Source organism: Cnephaeus nilssonii (genome assembly GCF_951640355.1).
Source record: "Cnephaeus nilssonii genome assembly, chromosome: 14".
NCBI classification, from domain to species: Eukaryota; Metazoa; Chordata; class Mammalia; order Chiroptera; family Vespertilionidae; genus Cnephaeus; species Cnephaeus nilssonii.
Window position 1 is genome coordinate 46,342,140 of NC_137085.1, and position 16,334 is coordinate 46,358,473.

General features: G+C 47.5%; 1 protein-coding gene across 6 annotated transcripts in view; it reads left to right on the forward strand.

The window, feature by feature from the left end:
• The first annotated feature begins 3,367 nt into the window (after positions 1-3,367).
• The window catches only part of SMARCA2 (SWI/SNF related BAF chromatin remodeling complex subunit ATPase 2), a 167,805-nt gene continuing 154,838 nt past the window's right edge, over positions 3,368-16,334 (forward strand). For 2 of the 6 annotated variants that reach the window (XM_079791124.1, XM_079791129.1), the window contains exon 1: positions 3,368-3,520. The gene's annotated coding sequence lies outside the window, so the exon portion shown is untranslated. Of the gene's footprint in view, positions 3,521-3,991; positions 4,237-5,005; positions 5,277-5,495; positions 5,565-5,584; positions 5,851-16,334 lie in introns of those variants that run through there. The other 4 variants (XM_079791127.1, XM_079791126.1, XM_079791128.1 and 1 more) reach the window with 4 other exon arrangements.

Genomic DNA, 16,334 nt, shown 5'->3' on the forward strand with positions numbered 1-16,334 from the left:
TTTAAAACAAAGGCTATAATAAGAGATGAATAAGAATATTTAAAATTGTTTATTTATTTATTTTAGAGAGAGAGGAAGGGGGGTAGAGAAACATCGATTTGTTGTTCCACTTATTTATATATTCATTGGTTGATTTTTGTATATTCCCTTCCTGGGATCGAACCCACAACCTTCAGATATTGGGATGACACTCTAACCAACTGACCTACCCGGTCATGGGCTTTCACTAAATTAAATGTCAGCTGATTCACTTTGTCAAAGTCTAGTTTCCATTACTGCAGATAAAAAACTCATTTCTTATGGCCTTACCTGCTCCTGTTTGAAGCAGGACAACATTTCCATAGGCATCAACAGTTTACCTGGTGGGACTAGAAGCTGCCTAACTTTGTGCATGGTCATTTTCTTTATGAGGGTGTTGTAACTACATATCAATTTCCAACCCCCAAATCTACTCTATATAGAACATCAACCATGGCAGGCTTACATAACCAGTGAATGTGGCCATACAAACATGAAAAGGTGACTTCTATCCCTTGGTACTAAACTAGAGAGAGAAAAAGCAAGTTCAGAGAACACATTATGACTCATCAAAGTCCTAAAGGCAAAGCTTCATGTGAATATAACATCCTCTGCAGCCTCCCAGAGTCCTTTTAGCCTCCAACTATATTTGCTTTCATGTGATTTTCTGCAAAACAACAGAACCCCATCATTTTTCTCCTTAACATCAATTCTTACATTTTGCTGTACCTCAGATGGGAAGCTCATGCTATATGTTCTACAATCTTCTTTTTGTACCGAGTGAATGGTGCTGCCTTTTCATTTCTCCTGAGCATAAATCTTATTTTATAAAATTCATACTTGATGCATTGCAAGCTACCAACAAGAAAATTCTTCAGAGGAAAAGACCTGAAGGGAGAAGGTGGTGCTTTCTTAGACCATTGTGTAGGGAGTAGGAGATGGAATATCTATACTTAATCTCTGCTCCCAATGACAGATTTTATTTTTCAGTCCCCACAGTTGTGCATACAATACATGGATACCCATCCCTCCAGATACAGCATCAACATTTTATATGAGCTGAAGAATATATATATATATATATATATATATATATATATATATATATGTAACAAAGAATATATATATATATATATATATATATATATATATAGCCATTTCCCTCTGACAAAATGCCAGAAGAAATGGCTAATCTCTTCCTCCAGTGTCTTACTAAGATTGTTCCTTTGAAATTTGGCGTGGCAAGTGGAGGTAGAGTCTTAAAGGGATAAAGGACCCTTATTTTCAAGAAAATATGGTAAAGTCATCAATTTCTGAAAAATGGCATGTGAGTTTGGCATGTCAGGGAAACCAATTAGCCCCCCCCCCCCCCATTAAAACCTAATATTACCTAATGTAATAAGTCTTGCCGTTAGGTTAAAGCCCTTTTATAGACAACTAGGCTATCTGGCTATATTTCCGGTTGCAATTTATTAGGGAGTTAGAAGTCATACTTGAACTACATTGCTATTTTGTTTAAGATTCCCGGCTGTGTTTTTCCCGTTAGCAGTTACACCGGCATATCCTCCGGCAGAAAAAGTTCTTACAAAACCTTCTTCAGGGCACACCATATTCTGTTTCTCTCAGATGTGTTATCTTTTATTGTCTTGAGGTTCACTTTGGGATGGACAGAAAATTATGAAGATAAAGTTGACAAGCCAATAGCCAAGACCCTAGAAAAGGACAGGGTGGATGATCATTGATACCCCTTGCCGCCTGAAAATGGTCCCTTGCAGATCAACTCCGGCCAGCAGTGGACCAGCAAGGTGAACAATTCTGGCCCCTGTATGACCACAAGCAGCATTTGGTGTTCTTTCCATCGCCTGGCATCTTCGAGGGATCCGGCGCATAGTTTTCAGCATCCTAGAACTGCATTTCAGACCAGATTGCTCAAGAAGAGTCAATTTGCAACAGTGAAGCGGTCTTAAAATAGGATTTTACTCCAGGGAGAAAAATCCTCAACCAAGTAGTCACAGTGCACTTTGGATGACTAATTTAAGCCATTCCATTACAAAATAAAGGATAAATCATACTTTCATAACACTATTGTATAGGAGCAGTTTTAATTTTAAGAGTCAAGCACCTACATCAATCTGAGTCTAAAATAATAGGCCCGTGATTTAAAACCCAACATTCTTTCACACTTCATAAAACTAAAAATAAAAATTGTCTCAGCAAACACTGACCTATTCCTCCCGCCAAAGTACTGCATTGCTAGTAAAACTGGATCAAGAGGTCTCAAAACCGCAAAGTGCCAGCAGTTTACTGTTTGTAGCTTTAATTGGTCTTAAACGTGGGGTGGGAGAGAAGATCCTCCGGTCTGTAGAGAAAAAGAGATTCATTCCCCTCCTTAAATCAAAAGCAGATTCCACGCTTCAACTCCTCCCAACCCGCCCGCCCCGCCCCCAAGGGGTTGTTTTTCCCAATGTTTGTATCTATTTTACCGGAGATGACAGGTGGGGGAACGTCCAAGTGCGGTGTCTGGTCCACAAAGTAAACAGAAGGGTTGGGGCGGGTTTCTTTATTTTTAAGGCGTTTTTCCCCCATTGGCATTTGGAAGCTTGCAGTCCTTAGGAAGCTCGAAGCCCTTTAGAAAAGAGGCACATTTGGCAGGAATGTTCTTTGTGCCTGCCTCCCTTTTTACGGAAGAGAAAGGGGGCAGATTTATAATTACAGCCTTGGGGGGGGGGGGGGGCGGGGGGATTGGCGGGAGAGGGAGCGATGAAAAGTTTCAGCCCGCAAGACAATGCCTGCTTTTTTGCTGTTTTTTTCACGGTCAGCACCGCACCACGAACAGCTTTGGTGCCACTCGGAGCCCTTCCCCGGTCCCCTCCCTTTCCCTCTGCAGGCTCGCTCTGGCCGGCGGAGGCACCGTTCAATTCCAGCACCTTCTCCACCGAACCTCAAACTACTACACGCTATTACTACGGCAGCCGTCCGCCGCTCCCCCAGCCCCGCGGGGTGCCCGGCAGCGCCCCGGGAAGGGGACTGCCCGGAGGGGGAGAGCGAGCGGGCGCCCAGCTCCGCCGAGGCTCGGGGCTTCCTGCGTCCTGCGCTGCTCCTCCGCTCCAGGCACCCACCCGGCGGAGAGCGGCGCCCCGCAGACACACACGGATCCACGCACACAGTAGAGCTGTCTCCGGCCACATTCTTGCACACCGCCCCCCCCCCTCCCCCCGAGCTCCCGGAGTCGCTGAGCCGGGTGGAGTGACAGGCGCTCCCCGCCAACCCGCGCCGGGGCGGGCAGGGAGGAGCGGCGCGCGGGGCCAACTGCGGCGCGTCTTCCGGCGCCCAAGGAGGCGGCGAGGGTGGGACTCGGGGCGGAGCCCGAGTTTAGGAAGAGGAGGGGATGGCTGTCATCAATGAAGTCATATTCATAATCTAGTCCTCTCTGCCTCCGTCTCTGTACTCTGGGTGACTCAGAGAGGGAAGAGCTCCAGCCAGCACGCTCCTCGCCAGCAAGGTAAATATCACTTACAACTCCTTTCTCCTCTCCCCTCCCCGCGGCCTCCGCTGCCGCCGCCTCACCGACCCCTCCGGCCCCGCGCCGCCGGCGCCGGGGATTATTCATTATTATCCTAATTATCATTTATTGTGCATGCGAGGAGATCAAAACAAACAGGCGGGCCAACCGCCACAACAACAACAAAAAAAAGCCCGCCTCCTCCCCGCGGGCCTCAGGTGGAATGCTCTAACGACAGAACCCGGGCGACGGTGGAAGAAACGGGAAAGTTTCAACCGAACCTTGCTGTTCTAATCATAACAGTGATAATTACTACTTCAGGGAGGGGGAATCCCAACAAGCCACAGCCTTGACCCTGAGTAGGCAGGCAGCGATGCGCTGCCAAGTCAAGGTGCAATGCACACACTTGGCAAGGTGGCAACACCCCTTCCCCGTTCCCTTAAAAGCCGGGGGGGGCGGGGGTCCGCGGGAGGGGGCTGGCAGATTGGGGAGGAGAATGGAAAAGAGACCGTTCGCGCCGAGCAGTCCTCCCCGGAAGAGTTGGAAGTGCCGCGGGAGAGGCAGGCACGGAGCCTGGACTGGCGGCGAGGCGCCAACCGCAGCGGCTGCCACCCGCTTCCCGGAGACGAGTTTGAAAGGCTGCAGGGACCCGAGCGAGCGGCCGGAGGAGCCCGGGCTGGCGCGCCGAGGAGGCGGCTGCCGCCGCCGCGGGGCCGGTGCGTGCCGGGTCGGAGGTGTCACCTCCACTTTGCGCGTTTCCTCGGGCCTCGGGCGGGGGTGGGAATGCTGACCAGTCAGGCCTTTAGGGAAAGGGGTTGCCAGGGCGCTGTGCCCGAGGCTCTGCGGGCGTTTCTGCTCCTGATACCTGGCGACTGCGCGGGCTCGGGCGTGGAAGTTCGGGGTGTCTGGCCCGGGCCGCACAGCTGGGAAGGAGGGAGGAGGCAGCGAAGGAGGTCAGAGGTGCCCGCGGGGCTCACTTACCCCGCTCTCTCCCTCCCCGGGCTTGTCTTCTTTTGCTTTGAGTCTTCCTGCAGCTTGAGCCGCGGGAATCTCGGGCGTAGGTCGCCCGCCACTGTCCGGGTGCTAGGGGCGCTCTGGGGCCAGGGAGAGACACTGTGGCTTGTGGCCGGGAGGCCATGATCCGGATAATCCTCCTCTGCCTTACTGTCACAAGCAGGACCCGCGCACACCCGGGCAGCGATGGTGGCCTTCGCTGGAGAAGGGGAAGGGCTTCAGCGGGGAGAAAAGCAGGGGGGGGGGGCGGGGGGGTGATGAGGACGGGAGGCGGGGAGACCCAGTGGGAGCTTTAATCCCAACGATAACACGCACCCATCTTTCTGGGTCTCTGCTTTTCAGTGGCTCTATACCCATCCCAACCTGGTTAACCCCTTCTGCTTCCCTCCTCCCGTTTGCGTTGCAAAACATGGCCATGCCTTCTGCAAAGGTGTCGCGATGCACTTCCCCAAATAACCGGTCCGGCGCGCCAGCCCCTAGCCACCCTCCGGCTGCGGGGCGCACTCCGAGTCCAGCGCTTCGGGCGCCCCGCACCGGGCCTTGCAGTCTGGGCTCAGTTGCACCGCGCGGGCCGGGCGCAGTAGTGCGGGCTCCGGGAGACACCCGCGCCCTGCTGTGGGCACTCGGGCCGGTTTCCGGTACACGCGGGGAAATCGCCTCCTGCCAGCGCTGCGCGCTCGCCCCCGCCGCCTGGGTTGCATTAGTATTTTTATCCGGGTTGCAGTTTGCGGCTGATATTTTGGTGAGCGCGGGGCTGGCCGGACTGCTGGGGGGTGGGGGTGGAGGGAAGTTGGACGCGGATCAGGCAGGGAAAAAAAGTTTGTCAGGGCAGCTAAGTAGGGTGGGGTGGGGGTGGAGGGGGGTGGCGAGCTCCCGTGGCTCGCGTCTCCGAACCCTCGGGGCCGACGCGAGTGTGTTTGCGCGTGAGTGTGAGCGTGTGGTGCGCGCCGGGGCCAGTGCGTCGGGAGCGGCGGCGCGGGCAGATGCCCCTGCTCGCGCCCTCCCCCGGAGGCCGGGGACGGCAGGCGAGGTCGGTGGCGGGGGCAGGTCGGGGCGGCGGGTGCGTGTGGCTGTGAGTGAGTGTGAGTGTGCGCGCGCGAGCGGCAGAGAATCAGGAAGTCACAGCAGCGAAGCGCACACGGACATGTTTGATCGCCGTGACATGACGCGCGCGAGCAAGGAAGCGGCGGCCGGGGCTGGGCCGCGGGCTCCGGCGCGGGCCTAGGGCTCGGGCGGACCCCGGCTCCCGGCCGCCGACCGCGCCGCCGCCGCAGGCTCGGCGAGCCCAGCGCCTCTTGTTGTTCCGCGCACCCCAGGTAAGGAGCCTGCGTCGCCGCCACCCGCTGGGTGCGGATCTTTCCAGTACTTTCCCCGCCCGCTCCCTCCGGGTTCCCGGCTCGCGGTTCCTGCAAAGTCAGGCGGGCGGGGGGCGAATGGGCTTCTTGCCCTTCGATCGATGGCGTGGAAACTTTCCAGCGGGAGGCATCGCGAGGGGGAAGGAGAAGGCCTTCCTGGCTGCTGTCGCTTGTCAGTTCTTTCTCCTGCGGGTCCCGAGAGTGGAGTCGCTGCTCCCTGTGTGTTGCACATTCAAACTTCGGGCCTAAACGTGCCTCCCAACTCTGGCAGGATTTTTACTCCAGCAGTAAAATAAATATTCAGAGTTGTCCGCTTGATCTCGCCAGGCGTTTGGATTTTTAAAAAGAAGGAGACAGGCTCGGGGGTCGAGGGAAGTGGGGGGGTGCTGTGCAGAATCCATTCCTTCTTTCGCTTCTGCACCGGTTGTTATGTAATTTTAGTAGCACAGGGGTGCAGAACCCATTTGGGCTTCTCCCCTCCTTTGTTTATGTAACTTTTGGGAGAGTTTTGCGAGGTTGTCGCCTGTGTTCCTCCCTGCCTGACCTGATGGAGGTCGGTGCTTTTGGAAAATCAAAGCGACCCTGGTTCGTGTCACCGTTGTCATTAGGTGCAGGCTGTAGCCCCAAGTATGTGTACTGGTAGAGCACAAGGAAGACATTAAGGATACACGTTTGTCTACTGTATTGAGTGGTTACTTTTCACGTCTGTGTGTTACCAATAGCAGGGTTAAATTTTAAACTTCCATTTCAAAGGACTTACTTATTTACATCTGGTTATGCCATGCCTGTAGGAACAGAATGCTTGTATGAGCAGAAAGACTGTTGCTTGCATGTGGAGAAAATTCCTGCCCAACCAGTACAACTCAGAAACCACTGAGCGTTGTACTAAAATAAAAACCATGCCCAGTGTTGTATGTGTGTGTGTTTTCTTACAGAGACACATTCAGATGTTTTGGGTAATATTTTCCACCATTTATTTGGGGGACCACTACCCAAGGCTTGTTTGCCCACACTTGGACTTGGTAGGCTTCCAGCCTACTGCTTAGCACAGTGGCAAAGTGTTAAGAGGTGTGTCAGGTTTGAATTCAGGGTGGTGCATTGTTATGCAAATTGAGACACACTTTTAGGAATCTAATAGCCCTTTTTATTCTGGATTTTTTTTCCTTTTCTTTTTTAAAGCTTGCTGACAACTCAAATGTTAGCTGCTGGAAAGAAGGGATTTGGAGATACTTATTAGGTGCAAATAATATTTATTGGCATGGGCTAAAGAAAAAACACACCTTCTAGACTGAGGCCCCTCTCTCTTGTTGGAAGGCATTAAAGAGAGACGTTGTGTTGGTGAAGAATATTGTAGAATAAATTAGGAGTTTGCATTACCAGGACCCTTGAAGAATTGGCAGAGGTGAGCGAGTGCTTCCTTCAATGCAGCCTTTCTCTGCTGAGTTACATCAGTTACATGCCAGCTTCTGGGCTAGCTGCACTGTGGTGTTTCACAGAAAATATTCCCTGCAAGTGTGTGTTCAAAGCCGCCTTAGATCTTTTCTTTTGTTCCATTTTAAAGTGGCTTTTTGAGCATTTCTCGTCAAGTTTCTTGAAAAGTGCTTTGACCAACACAGGAGGCTTGGAATTTGACACACACACACAAAAGTACCTCAGCTTGTATTATATTGTTAATACTTGAATCCTGTTTAAAATATTTCTGACAGTATAACTAGAAGGTAAGACTTCGGCAAATAATTATTTAAAACTTTCTCCCTTTAATTAAGTTTAAAGTAAGTCATTTTACTGGCCAGTCTGAAAGCACATCCCATTCTTCTCCAGGAGATAATTGGGATGCCTCTTATATTGCTGTAATATTTTGACATTTCATTTTTAAAGGCTTATTATGTATTCAAGCAAGAGCATAAAAGAGAAAACTTTCATAAATTATAAAAGTGGTGCCTGCCCCTTTTTCCCTTTAGAAGTCTTCCTTTGTAAACAAGGCCTTTGTTTGTCAAACTCTCTTAGGTCAGCAGCTTTTTGATACTCCAGAGAAATAATAAATCGCTACTTATGACATCTTGACGTGCTGCCATGAGAACAACTGAATTACCACAGACATAAGGCTAAGGGGTGTTTGCCGGCACTAGCTTATTGAAGGTGTGTTGGTAGGGCCTGATTTAACCACCAGAAGTTTTGATTCTCACTGTTTCCGGTCGAGATCATTTTAAGGAAAGTCATAGACAGTTGCTTACCATGAGTGGACTTAGAAAGCTCTCAGTAAATGAGTCACATTTCTCCAGTACTTCTGATGAAGAAATGAGAAAATTTCTATAATGTAAAAGCCATATTTGGAACCTACTTCTGAATTTTTTCTTGTCACTTTTTTTTTTAATGTAAAAGAATTATCTTCTAATTTACTTCTATTCCTTAAGTGTGTTCTGTAGATTGTTTTTGACCAATTGAGGATACCGAATTTTCTGTCGTCTTTGCAAGAGTTTGTATTATGGAAATTTCATCTCTAGCCAGTTAGTAAACTCATGGATCATTTCATTAGTAGTTGGGAATAGAAAATACAGAAATATGGTGGTAAGTTATTTGGTAGAGTCTTTTAAAAAGGTCTGTGTTTTCTACAAAAGAAATTGTGACTATATTTATAGGAAACACAGGAGTCTAAAACTTAGTTCTGTCAGAGCCATTGTGAAAGGTAACATATTTATCTTCCTAAGATATCTATTCCAAGTTAAATGGGATCTTGCAATATGGGTTTGGAAAACTTTACAACGTTATTACTATTTATTATGACTTTATTTTTTCTCTCATTAATGTAGCACTTTTCCTTGTAGGTATTAAGTATTCAGGATATATTAGAGCCTTTAAGTAATACCAGTCTTGAAGATACAGTCAAAGGTACTTGAATAATTATAATTTAGCAAAACATAATAGAGCTGACAAAAGTCAGGAGCTAAATAGTTGGGTCTTTTGAATGTTGCATATAAACAATATTTAATTTTAATTATGAGTTCATTACTCATTAATTCACTCACTTGGAATGATGTTTTAGATATAGAAAACAGGGTTTTTGAAATGTTGACATAAGTAGTCCCCTTCCAAACTTCTGGCTTTAGAATACATTATTATATAACTAAAGCCTACCATGAATTATGATGTTTTGTTATAGATATAAGACTTTCAGAACATTTAGACAGTTATAAACAGGCTATATGCCTCTATGTTTTAAAATCATTTAAACTGTAACAATATCCTATTGTAGTTTTAGGTATATAAGCATCAACTTAAGCCTTAGTCTTATAACAATATATCATCTATCTCTAGTCAAGTACTAATGTTTTAGAAACTTTCCAGAAACTGAACTAATTTAAATTTGGGCTGGCCTCTTTGTAAATTGATTAATGGAATGCACAGAAGTTGAAATAAATTTAAAAGTTAAAAACCATTAAATATAATTATAGCCCACCCCTCTCCTTTTTTAAAATAAATGGTTTTATTTACTGATGAGAGAGGAAGGGAAGGAGAGAGAGAGAGACAGACAGACAGACATTGATTTGTTGTTTCACTTACTTACGCATTCATTGGTTGCTTCTTGTATGTGCCCTGACCAGGGATGGAACCCACATCCTTGGCCTATCAGGACAATGAACTAACCAACTGAGCTACCTAACTAGGGCTTCTTTTTTTAAACGGAATTCAGAATTCTCTGACCAAAAAGCGTCAGGATATGGTGGTTTTTGTAAGTCATCAAACTTGGAAATGGAATGTCCATGAGGGTAATAGCCCACTCCCACATCCCCACTGTGCTTTCGAACAAGGCACTCAATGGCTTTGAAAATATTTGCAACATTCTTGTAGCTTGCTGTTGTGCTGTATTCCTACATGTCCTTCCTAAAATGTTAGTAAGCAAAATTCATAATTCTGTAAAAAATAAATGACCTACAGTTGAGAACTTATGTGTTTTAAAGAATGTACCGGAACGTGTAAACATGAATAGCAAATAGTAAACTGCACGGGCAATGTGATACGGGGAGAGATCAGGGTGAGCGCTCTCGGGCCCATGGGATTGATAAGGTCTTCTCGATGGCATAGGGTTGCTGCTGCAGGTGGGCAGAGGTGGGGGTGACGGACTGTGATCACCTGAGATCACAAGAAAGTCCTGAGAGCACAGGGACTGAGCCTAAAGATTCTGTGAGAAGACCAGTGTACCACTTTTGACCTGGTTGCCCAGGACAAGAGGGTCCAGGTGGGGAGAATTTTCAAAGGATAAAGTTGGAGATGGTAGAAAGACCTGACTCCCAGGCTCATGTGTGAATATTTTACCCAATGCCTATTGGAGGCTTGTCCCTCAGAAGTTTTGAGCAAGGCTATTCATGAACAAAAAATATTTTAGATGAACCGGACAGATTGTCGATTCAAGGCCAGGATGGGAATTGAGGCCTTTAGAAGGATCCTTGGGATAATGTGCATTTTCACATGATAGCTCAGCAGGTGTCATCATGTGTAATATTTCATTTGATTCGTATCAAAGGTGAGGCTGTAGCCGCTATTATTATGCTTATTTGCAGATGAAGAACTTGAACCTCAAAGAGGTCAAATGAACTACACGGTGATTTTCTTAATGGCATACAAATGTGATAAGTGACCATTATTCATTTTAATTTCAAGAAGGATTCCTTCTTGAAATTTTGTCCCTACTACAAACGTCGTGGCGTATCAAAGCTCGCCTGTCGCATAACAGAATGTGATATTGGAGTTTTGGTGCCACAGTGTGCCATGTCCACCAGAAGAGTTTTAAAGTATGTATTTCAGACTCTTATACGTGTTTAATGTATAAACATTATCTCAGCAGACAGAGAAGAAGGTGACTGTCACTGATGCTTATCAGCATCCCAAATGAGCTTGCCTTGCAAGGGGACTAACGGGACGTAGGAAGGACCGTCACATGGAAACACACACACACACACACACACACACACACACACAGCACAGTACACTGCAGGTGTCGCGCTTTCAAACTAGCCGTCATTGGCTTGTTTGGTTTGGTTCGGTTTTGACTCATTGCCTAGCAGTTTGGGTTCAAATGACTTTTAGACACAGCAGTTACCCATGGTGACGTTTATAACCACCCCTGGAAGTGATTCCCAGCTTGGAGGGGTGCTCTGCAGAGCTGCTCTTTGGTTGAGGGGTTTTCTAGTACTTTGGGATTTCTGGTGAACACCCTTTTTACAAGATTTTTTCCATTGGCTGTCCTCACGAGGAGGTCATCGAGTTGCAGCACAGGTAGAAGGTGTCTCCTGGGTGATGGTGCTAAGAGCCAGGTCCCTGTGAGGCTGTGCCTGGGAAGCGTGGGACACTCGGTGGCCACTGCAGAGTTTGCCATCCTCCGTCTGGCACAGAGCTGCCTCCGCGCCTCTGCCAGGTCTCACTCGGAAGGGTGGTCCCAAGGCAGTTTATTTAAAGGGAAGGTAGCAGCTCTCCTCTTAACGTGTTTCCGTGACTCAACGATGACGCGTTCACAGAAGCCCAACAAACTTCCAACCCAACCACTCCTTTGAAACGTATTCCACTTTGCATGGGACACTGACAGGAGTAACCACAAGGAAAACGTGTTCCGTGCTTTGCTACAGTTTGGGTCCAGCAGTGTGTAATGTCAACTTGCAGCCCAGCGCGGTTTTTATCCGTGGCACAGACCACGCTGTGCGCTGTTTAAAGTTGCACGACTGAGACCAAGAAGCACAGGGCTTTGGTCGGCAAACCGCGGCTCGCGAGCCACATGCGGCTCTTTGGCCCCTTGAGTTTTTAGCAAAGGCCAGCTTAGGAGTACCCTAATTAAGTTAATAACAATGTACCTACCTATATAGTTTAAGTTTGAAAATTTGGCTCTCAAAAGAAATTTTAATCGTTGTATTGTTGATATTTGGCTCTGTTGACTAATGAGTTTGCCGACCACTGCCCTAGCCCAACAGCCTGGGCCTCTAAAAGAGAAACTTCTGGTAGATTTTTCTTTATCTTCATTGCTGCTCTCCTGACCCAGCTCCGCTCCCCCATTAAGCTTAGCGGCGCAGCCTCCCAGTTCTAGAGCTGTGGCTACTTCTTGTGGGGAATTATCAGTTCATTTCCAGAGAAAGCTACATAGAAGCAAGAGGCCCTTCAGGTCGGGAGAGACACTCTGAGTCAGCAAAATAACTCTTCTTTTTTTTTAACTTATCTTTACTATCTCCTGAGCCTTACTGTCCTACAGAACAGCCAGGAAACTTTAAAAGACTGAATTATTCTTAGGGATGTGAACTGGGCCTAGTTTCCACCTTTAGCCTGCACCCCAGTCTTTCTGTAGATCCTGCAGTGATAAACATCTGCTGGAGAGCTAAGATTTCCCGTCTTTCTTATGACCTTCGGTGGAAAGGGTTCTGGAGGATGTGTTGCCGAGTCATGATGGTGGCATTTCCTCAAGCTCTCTCTGCGACTAGAAAACAGAATTTCTAGGAAGCGTTTGTATGTTTCTTTTTATGTCAAGGCCTAGCTGACATGCCACCTTCTCCGTGCAGCCTTCCCTAACTCCCTTTCCAAGCTGCACGTCATCTCTCCGGCCCTGGGCTGTGTTGGACACTTGAGCTATGCCCCTTCTTGTCTTGCAGGAGGTTCCATTTCTCCTCCTCCCTCTCTCCCCGCTGTTTATGGATTTGTGCTCTTTCCCTATCAGACTTGCAGCGCTTGGGGTAAGGAAGCCCTCTGGTCATTTTGCACATGCCTTGTGCCCATGGAGAGTCAGTACAGTGGACATTGATGAGTCAAATTGGGCCCCCAGGATGTTTGATTAAATGTCACTGACCTCTTTAGTTCATGACATTGTCTCCACCTCATATTCTCTCTAGGGCTTCTCTTTACTTCTCTGCCCCTTCATAAGTTAATATGTTATCACAGCCATGCCCAACTGGTGTGGCTCATTGGTTGAGCATCCACCTATGAACCAGGAGGTCACAGTTCAATTCCAATCAGGGCACATGTCCGGGTTGCAGGCTCGATCCCCAGTAGGGGGCGTGCAGGAGGCAGCCAATCAGTGATTCTCTCATCATTGATGTTGCAAAATCTCTCTCCCGTTGTTTCCATCTTTGTTTCTCCGTCCTGTGCTTCCCACTCCTATCATTGCTGCATGCTCTCCACACACGGGTGGGTGGCCTGGCCTGATGGGTGTAGTGGCTCAGCATTGCCTGGGAGTCGAAAGTTACAGATGTGACTTTGATCAAACCAGGTGGTCCCTTCCTACCTTCATCATTTCAATGGGGATGTGACAAAAATGTCTTCTCAATGTAAGTCACTAAAATTACTAGGAAGCACGTATGGGTGTGTTTAAATATATACTACAAGTGTGGGGGTCTTTGGTATTTCTGCGGATTGCAGTAAGACAGGAAGGTATATGCTTGCTCATGGTTGTGATGGTTGGACTGGTGACCCTTAAAATCCCATGAAGTTGAGCTTCTTTTAATATGCAGGTGGGTGCGCTGTGGCTTTCAGCGAGGGGAGAGGAAGGAGACTGGGGCTGAGGGAAGATGTCTGTGGTGGTTGGAGTTGTGGGAAGCTCCGAACCTTTATTTTTAAAAACACACACTCACCAGTTGTAAAGGCAGGAACATCAGGAGGAGAAAAGACATGGTGCACTGCTGAAAAATTCTTGGCCAAGAATGCAGCGGCCTGGCTCTCGGGGAGTGCTGGTCTGAGGTAGAGAAGCGTACGGGGAGGTTAGAGGACTAGCATTGCTTGTATGGGGAGGCCACTGTGCCTTAGCTCGGCTCCATCCCCCACCCTCCACACACACACACACACACACACACACACACACTTTCTTCATTATATTGGCCACGTAATTGTGGAACCCGTTGTTCTTTTCTGTGACAATGTAACACTCCCTCCCCCAACACAAAATAAAAATGAGTTTTGGGTGTTATCTTGTGGACAGATCAACCACTACCCTATCAAGGTTATCTGAGCTGTCCTCCCTCACCACCCGGTCTGCAGCATTTCATTGCTGCAGAAAGGAAGGGGGATGGATTCCTAGGGATACCTGCAGGGCCCATGAGGGAGAAGCCCAGTTGGCCAATCCTGGGCTTTAAACCTTAATCGTAGTCACTTAGTAACGACATGCCCGGCTGCCAGAGGCTGGTTCCTGTTCTCATTTATTACCCACCCCCCGTGCTTTACACTGTGGGGAGGTTTCATCAGGCACCTGAGCTGAGCTGTCAAGTTGCCACCAGAAATGAGGAGGCCAGGACTGCGCCGCATCTGTGAGCGGTGCACCGGTGGTGGCAGCAGGGCGCCCATCCTGGGACAGCCCAGATCCGGCCACAGAGCCTCCCGGGAGCGCCTCACGTGCAGGGAGGTCGCGAGATGCTCCCCGTGGTTGGACAGACAGACGGAGGGAGCCTGGGGATACTCCTGTCCCAAGCCCAGCGGAGGCCTAGAGCCCTGAGGGAAGAGCACTTTGCTCAGGGCCCTAGAGTTAGTAGTGGCCCTGAGAGGGAAGACTCGGGTCTCTGGACTCCCAGTCGGAAGCCAGAGAGGACCGCTTTCAAGGTGCGCGATAGTCTAGATTCCTGCCAATCATGAGCCCTGTGGCACGGGGGGGCATTTTACTAGACTGTGCTATTTCTCTGAGCTAGTTTCTCATGTGTGAGTCATGCTATGTAATGGACACATTCGTTAAGTTTATGCATCTGAATGTCTTCTTAGTAAAAAGTTAACTGCATAGTATTACTATCCCACTTTTATGTCCATACTTTTCCATGTTCCTTCTCGTGTGTTTTTCACTTTTAAGTTTTTAGTAGTTTCCTTTAACAAAAAATGAGGAGCATAGTTATGGGGCTGTGTGTAGGTAATCACAGCATTCTATGAGATTCCCAGATGAAGATGATCATATTTGTAGAAGGGAGTATTATAGGGAATGTATATTAAAACATGAAAAGTAGGACTACCAGGCAAAGTACTTGTATGGTCATTGTTCAGGTTTGTGGTATATTATTGTCGTAGCTATTGAAGCCTATTTCAAGGTAAATTATTACTGGAAGTAAGCAATTTCCTCTTATTCACAAAAAAATAAAGGGATGTGTTAGTTTGCTGACATACATAAAAGAACATAACTTGTAGTGCCCCCGAATTGACGTCGGCTTCCTAAATTTAAAATGCTGACTGAACGTGTGTGTGTGTGTGTGTGTGTGTGTGTGTGTGTGTGTGTGAAGGGGTGGGCTGCCAAAAAATGTTACTTCCGACTGCTTTGTTAATCACAAAGAATAAATAATAACGTTTGGCTCCCTAGAGAATTCAAGGCTATAATTCACCCGCGAGGCTTCCCTGTTTTAGAAACCGCTTGAACTACGTTTTTGGTCGCGTCTTCTATCAGCAAAAGAGTTTGAGTGATCCCCTGCTTGTATTCACTCCAAAGCAGCCTATCATCGCTTCCCGTTTTAGCTCTAACTCATCAGAATGCCCTAAATTCTTTTTTTTTTTTTAATTTTTACTAAAGTATAGTTGGCATATACAATTGTTTTAGTTTCTGGTGTGCAACATGATGATTCGGTATTTATATGCCTTGCAATGTGATCACCACAATAAGTCTATTAACTGTCATCATGCAATGTTATTATGATACTAGAGGCCCGGTGCACCCGGCCTGTGACCTCCCGCAGTCCGGGAACCCTTTGGGGATGTACGGGAGCGGGCCTAAGCCAGCAGTTGGACATCCTTAGTGCTGTCACAGGTGGGAGAGGCTCCCGCCACCACGGCTGCACTCGCCAGCCATGAGCCCTGCTTCTGGCTGAGTGGCACTCCTCCCCCCGCTCCCCCTCCCCGTGGGAGCGCATGGACCACCAGGGGGCAGCTCCTGCGTTGAACGTCTGCCCCTGGTGGTCAGTGTGCGTCATAGTTACCGGTCGTTCAGCTGTTTGGTCGATTTGCATACTAGCCTTTTAAAAATATTTTTACTATATTCCCTGTGTTGTACACTACATCCCCGTGGCTTATTTGTCTAATAACTGGAAGTTTGTACTTCTTATTCCCCTTCGCATTTTTCACTCATTCCTCACCCCTTCCACTCTGGCAGCCATCAGTTTGTTCTGTCTGTGAGTCTGTTGCTCTTTTGTTTTGTTTATGTGTTTTTGTCTTGTTTTTTTAGATTCTACGTATAAGTGAAATCATATGGTATTTGTCTATGTCTGACTTCTACCCTGAGTTATTGCCTATGCTTTTAAGATTTCTTTTTTCAATTACAGATTACATTCAGTATTATTTTCTGTTAGTTTCAGGTGCATAGTATAATGACTAGACAGTCATACTTTACAAACTGGTCCCTGTGAACACACCTCAGACACTGATTGCTCTATAATTTTTATATATACAATAATTGACTCTGTTAATAATTTGCCCTTGAAATTGTTGTTTCAGTTCATTCAGGTTTTTTTTGA